We start from the raw sequence: 7,281 nt of genomic DNA on the forward strand, positions 1-7,281 counted from the left end.
AAAGTAGCTAACACAGGCACTGTGGAAAGATATGTTTTTATATCTTGCATTGTTCTTAAGTTCTCCTTCTCAAGAATGATAGATATATCATATGGTCAACTACAACCATAGTTTACGACTATCTGCAAACAGATATTTGTATTTGGTACAAATTCTTTTTTTTTTTACAATATGATATGATAGTAATAACTATGTAATAGTAGTAATCAAGTATTGTCAATAAATAGACATCTTCTACATTATATCTTCCGTATATACAGTCTATTCACATGCGAAGGTAGATAAATGTGGAAAACAAAATTCAATATTTTTAATATTAAATATTGAATAAAAAATACTCACGATTAAAAAGGGATGTAGCGCAACTTGGTAGTGCATTTGTTTTGGGTACAAAATGTCACAGGTTCAAATCCTGTCATCCCTACCCTTTTTTAATCCTAAATCTTCCATAAAAAAAGTAAAAAGTTGAGTGATAGTTATTTAATTCAATGAAACATCGAAATAATCTTTTCTTTCAAGAAAAAAAGAAAGAAGAAAAAGTGCTCTTAGTTCAGTTTGGTAGAATGCAGGTCTCCAAAACCTGATGTCGTAGGTTCAAATCCTACAGAGCGTGATCTTGTGTTTTTTTTTTCTTTTTTTTGATCGATCTTCTTGTCACTTAGATTAAAAGAGCTAATTGAATCTGATCCCTCAGAATTAGTAGGAGAACCATTTATAATATGGTTCTAAATCAAATATCCAATTTATTGCCGTGTCGGTACTGTAAATATGCAGTTACAAATAATCCAGCCAAAGTTATAGGAATTAGACCTAACACAATTCCGGATAACAAAACTTCAATCATATTTTTTTATTATGAAAAAGAATAGGTATTTTTCTGCAAAAATTTAACGTTTTAAACGCGTTTTCAATTTTTTTTTTTTATAAAAAAGGGGGTATTCTAAATAATGCGTCTACGTTTAGGTTTAGATCATATAAAATTTAGTTATTATATAATTTTTGTATCATGGTTGTCTTATTATTATCCATTTATATTTGTTTTATTATATCTTCATTTCATGTATTTTATTCCTGTGCGATCTTTTATAAGGAAGCACATAAGGATTTTTTTTAAGCGGTTCTTCAAGAGAAGGAGAAGAAATGAAAAAGATTAGAATTGTGAGAACGAACTAAATGAATGAAACAAAAAATGATAAACAATTGTTATCATTTTTTGTTCATTAAATAAAATAATAAATTTGTACTTTTTTTTTTACTTTACTGCCATTTCTAACAAGCTTTTCTTTATAGTCCTAATCATTTTTCATCTTAATATAATGTCAATCCAACAATCCTTCCCAACATTTCGTGATTGACAATAGCATATTTTTTGGATATAATAAATCCGCTATTTCTTTTTTTTTTATGGTGAATTCGTTCAACGGATCAGATTTTTTCTGATTCAAAAAGATCACTTGATTTGATTAAGAAATGGTAAAGTTTGATTTGATTATTAATATCCTTGATGATTTATTGTAAAGGTTCTATTTCTGATCGATTGAATCAAGTAACTGCTCTACTTTGGCTATATCTATACAAATAAGGGTTGCTAACTCAATGGTAGAGTACTTGGCTTTTAAGTGTGACTATGGTCTTTTACATGTTCAGATGAACTATTAAATTCATCTATACCATTGGTAAAATTAGTAAGACTACGACTGATCTTGAAAAAACAAAAATGGAAAAAGCAGCATGTCATTCTAAGAATCTCGACTTTCGTTTTTGATCAGCAGAAGCGGCGGATCAAGGAATTCAATGCATATACAAATAATAATGTATACAAATTATTGACATATGTATACAATTTAATTTGAAAAAATAAATTTCTTTTGAAATAAGATCAAATAAATTCGAGAGTGTGAGTGATTAAGTCAAGTGAGTCAATGGATAAAGCTGGATGGCTTGAATCATCAGTAAAACAAGAAGAACGAGCTTTTGTTCCTCATTTCAATGAGGAATTCCCTTTACTAATCAAAAGTTAAAAGCCTTTTAGTAATCGATAAAGGAAGTTTTTCCCTGTAGTAAATTAGTGTTTTGTACATTCACCATGAGTCCTAAGTACTCGAAAACAAATGTGTAAGAGAAATAGTGTACTGACCATGTTAATTCTATTCCATGAGTCAGGAGAGCGATCAGACTACCAAAATAAGAAATTTTCATTCTTCCTCATGACAAATGAAGATCTATGCGAAGAAAAAGATCTATCTGATAGACATTTTCCATTATGTTCCAACTAGATCACACCATGTATTATCTTGAATAATCCAACAGGTTATTCTTGGGTTCGAGGGTTTAAACAAATGGATGACTTCCAAAGAAATTCAAACAAACGCTGATCTTGGCAACAATTCTTTTTTTATCCACTTTTTTCAGGAAGATCTTTATGCAATTTCTCATGATCATCATTTAGATAGATCTGGTTCCAAGGAACCGACAAAAATTTTAGTTTCTAATTTTTTGAGTTTCCTAGCTGTAAAATGTTCAATACGTTGAATATGTAAATAGAATAATTCAATTAGTTTATTCGAGAATTCTGGTTCAAATCAATTCATTGAATACAATAAGAATACTTTTAAATCAATACTTTAAAAGGGTTTACAATTATCTTGTAAGTTTCGTTCGCAATGCGATCAAAACATTTCATAAAAGGAATGGATGGATGGAATAGTCTTCGATCCATCCATTGCATATTTCCTTTTATGGAGGATAAATTACCACATTCCAATTATATATCAGATATACGAGTGCCCTATTCAATTCATCCAAAAAATTTGGTTCTACTTTTTTGTTGCTGGATCCTAGATGCTCCTTCTTTGCATTTATTACGATCGATTCTCCATGAATGTAGTTTTAGTAATTTTTTTTTGTAGAAATCTCTGATTACATAGAGAGAAAATATGTTCTCCTGGTTCCTTTGGAATTCTTATGTGTACGAATGTGAATCATTTTTAACTCCTCTTATTAAACAATTTTTTAAGTCACAGTCATTGTTATATGACTCTTTTTCGGATCGAACTCATTTTGAGAAAATGATCAAAGATATTGTTAGATTTCCTCCTCAAAAAATTTCAACAAAAAAGATCTGTTTGTTGAAGGATTCTTTCATCCATTATGTGAGATATAGAGAAAGATCCCTTATAGCTTTAAAGGGTATGCATCTTCAAGTGAAAAAATGTAGGTATCATCTATTTCATTTTTGGCAATATTATTTTCATCTTTGGTTTCAATCGTATAGGATATGCAGTCTTGAATTATCCAAGATTTCTTTTTCTTTTTTAGGGATTTTTATGCATGTTAAAATGAGACCTCTCGTGGTTAGAGCCAAAATTCTAGATGATTTATTCATTACCGATCTTATTACCAATGAATTAAACTCAATAGCTCCGATTAAATCAATTCTTTTTTCTTTAGCTAAAGAAAAGTTTTGTGACATCTCAGGGTGGCCAATTAGTAAATTGTCTTGGACCAGTCTATCAGATGATGATATTCTCGATTGATTCGATCAAATTTGGATAAATATTTTTCATTACTATAGTGGATCCATCAATCAAGATGGTTTATATCATATAAAGTATATACTTTTAATTTCATTTGCTAAAACTTTGGCTTGTAAACATAAAAGTACTATACGTGTAGTTCGAGAACAATTAGGTTCGGAACTCTTTACAAAATCATTTTCAAAAGAAAGAGAATCCATTTCTTCATCCCTTTCAAAAACTCGTTCACAGAGAGAATGAATTTGGAATTCAAAAATTAGCCAAATAAACCCCTTGGCTAATTTTTGGCAAAAGATGCAAAATAAACAAATAGAAAACTGATTTTGAGCAATGAAATGCTTATTGAGCAATTACCAGGATCAATTTATGATGCTATAGATCTTTTCCAACCAAATGATGGATCAAATCACTACATGGAGAAAGTCGTGTGCAATGAAAATTGCAAGCATGGTTTGGGGAGACATTTCTTGCTCCTATTAAAAAGAGCAGATAATCCACTCCATCCGATGAGCTCCGAGTTCAAGTCCTGGGAAACCCACAGTACCAGAATCTAGCACCTAAAAGTATTTTGTCTACTTATTACAGATCCATTGCAATTCAATGTTATCCATTGCTCTTAACAAGCAAGATAGGTAGCATCCCACTATTCGGGAATCATCCTTAAGAAATGAAAGGGTCTTTCTTACCCATCGAAAGAGTTTTGTCTAATCACATTTAACTCCAAGGTAATAATATTTATTACCTTGAATCACAAAGAAAGAAGGAATGCCAATAGAGTGCATTAATACTGTAGGTATTAATATCTACGGATACTATTGAAAACCATTTCAATATATGTGCATATAGTTTATGGAAGGAAGAGGATACTATGAATTTTATGAATATTTATAACCATGTCAAAATGTTGGTTGACATACAGATATGACTCATATTATACTGTTGAATAACAAGCCTTATGTGTATGGTTGGGAGCTTCTAATGATTAAATAAACCAAGTTATAACCATGACCACAATTCTAGAAAGATGCGAAAGTGCAAGCCTATGGAATCATTTTTGCAATTGGATCACTAGCACTGAAAATCGTCTTTACATTGGATGGTTTGGTGTCTTGATGATTCCTACCCTATTGACTGCAACCTCTGTATTCATTATCGCTTTCATTGCCACTCCTCCAGTAGATATTGATGGTATTCGTGAACCTGTTTCTGGTTCTCTTCTTTATGGAAACAATATTATTTTTGGTGCTATTATTCCTACCTCTGTAGCCATCGGTCTGCATTTCTATCCTATCTGGGAAGCAACTTCTGTTGATGAATGGCTATACAACGATGGTCCTTATGAGCTAATTGTTCTACACTTTCTACTTGGTGTAGCTTGCTATATGGGTCATGAGTGGGAGCTTAGCTTCCGTCTAGGTATGCATCCTTGGATTGGTGTTGCATATTCAGCTCCAGTAGCAACAACTATTGCTATTTTCTTGATTTACCCTATTGGTCAGGGAAGCTTCTCTGATGTTATGCCTCTAGGAATCTCTGGTACTTTCAATTTCATGATTGTATTCCAAGTTGAACACAATATTCTTATGCATCCATTTCACATGTTAGGTGTAGCTAGCGTGTTTGATAGCTCTCTATTTAGTGCTATGCATGGTCCCTTGGTAACCTCGAGTTTGATTAGGGAAACTACCAAAAATGAGTCTGCTAATGCAGGTTACAAATTTGGTCAGGAAGAAGAAACCTACAATATTGTAGCTACTCACGATTATTTCGGCCGATTGATCTTCCAATATGCTAGTTTCAACAACTCTTATTCTCTACATTTCTTTTTAGCTGCTTGGCTAGTAGTAGGTATCTGGTTTACTACTTTGGGTATCAGCACTATGGCTTTCAACTTAAATGGATTCAACAACCAATCTATTGTTGACAGTCAAGGTCGTGTAATTAACACTTGGGCCGATATCATTAATCGTGCTAACCTTGGTATGGAAGTTATGCACGAACGTAATGCTCACAACTTCCCTCTGGATCTAGCTGTTGTTGAAGCTAATTCTATAAACGGCTAATTATTCAAGATGGATTGTTAGTGTATTTCAATCCTAAAAAGAAAGCAGTACCAATTTGGTACTGCTTTTTTTGTCTATTTTTTCTTGAAAGTTATAGTTATTGCGAGCGAACAGAGCACAGTAACTATTTACTGTGCATCTAGCAGGAATTGAACCTGCGACTTCCCAATTATGAGTTGGGTGCTTTTACCATTCAGCCATGGATACATAATACCAATTATTAATTAAGCAGTGAGTATTGGCTCAGATCTTTTTTTTTAATACCCAAAACCAAACTATTAATTAAAAAATAAAAATGTCAATGTCACTAACTTGTGTGAGAGTTGCATTGCAAGTGCAACAAATTAATTATTATAAATAATATAATAGTTTCATTATTAGTTGGCTTTCGGGGCTTAGAACCATCCATTCTTGAAATGGAATGACTATAGACAGAGACTGCCAATTAGTTTGGGGTGGACATAGCCAAGTGGTTCCAAGGCAGTGGATTGTGAATCCACCACGCGCGCGTTCGATCCTCGTCGTTCGCCTGGTAAAAAAAAAAGTCAACCAGATTCAATTCATTGTGATTTTCTATAATGAATCAAATGATGAGTGGTTGACAATCCATTTGTGTATATAAGTTATTACATACATATGCTATCGGGGAACAAATGGGTTGACTTGTAGGTCAAATGATGAAACTTAAGACACTTGAAATATACTTGCAAATTAAAAATTGAAACTCTACACATTATTCAGCTATGAGATTCTAGTAAACTAAAACATGTGTTTGCATCGTGTATTCTATATGCTTCTTGTTTTGGGTTTTGGGTTGACTAGTGTTGACCAGTCCTAGGTTGTTACCAGAGGCTCGGGGGTTATGAGATATGATGGCATGTTGATCTTATTTGGTCTCAATCTTTATAAGCCCAACCATTGTATGTGATTGTATGCTCTATGAAATGTTTGTATTTATTGATTGTTATTTGATTTTCAGTCTTCATGTGTGAAGCTGAGATGTATGTGTATGAGACACTTGAGCTAATCATTTTTGAGTCATCGATTAGTTATCCTTGGATTATTTTTCAATCTCCATGATGGGACTAAAATGTGGATTTATTTCTTGATAATGTTATGTTGTGACATGTTTGACTCAACCATTTTGGAGTCTTCGATTAGTATGATTCTGAGATATTCTTAGTTTCTTGTTGAGAAGCAATGGATATTGTGATTTATTTTGAGATATATTTCGGTTATTGAGAACCAATGGATACTTATGATTATCAATGATTCCTTCAGTTGCCAATAAAGAACTATTGTGGTCATGATTTTTTATGGATGCTTTTTCAGATGCTCATGGAGATTTGATTATTCTTATCTTGGAGATTTGATGATTCTTCTTGTGGATATTTGATGCTTTTATCATGGATATTTGATGATTTTTTTTTATGGATTATCTTTTGGATTTTCTTTACAGTCACTTGTACAGGACTGTGGTGATTTTATGATTCCATGAGCTTAGGGTAGGTTATCTACTTGTAGTGTCAGGAAGTGGCTTGCAATGGGGGTCGGGGCCCTAAGTGGCTGCCAGGGTAACTCATTGTAAGTTTGGTTAATAAGTGATAACATTTACACACTAAATGGGGATTAAATAAACCTAAAAAGATAATTGTTTTAATGTTCTCGCCCATGCCTTGAGC

The 7,281-nt window shown here is 32.5% G+C and overlaps 1 non-coding gene across 1 annotated transcript; it reads left to right on the forward strand.

Moving 5' to 3' along the window:
• Positions 1 to 539: 539 nt before the first annotated feature.
• TRNAW-CCA (transfer RNA tryptophan (anticodon CCA)) lies at positions 540 to 613 on the forward strand. The gene has a single exon. It is a non-coding gene; the product is annotated as a tRNA-Trp (tRNA).
• Positions 614 to 7,281: the final 6,668 nt, after the last annotated feature.

The sequence above is a fragment of the Cupressus sempervirens genome, chromosome 3, assembly GCF_028749045.1.
Source record: "Cupressus sempervirens isolate cs-2001-9-10 chromosome 3, ASM2874904v1, whole genome shotgun sequence".
Taxonomy (NCBI): Eukaryota; Viridiplantae; Streptophyta; class Pinopsida; order Cupressales; family Cupressaceae; genus Cupressus; species Cupressus sempervirens.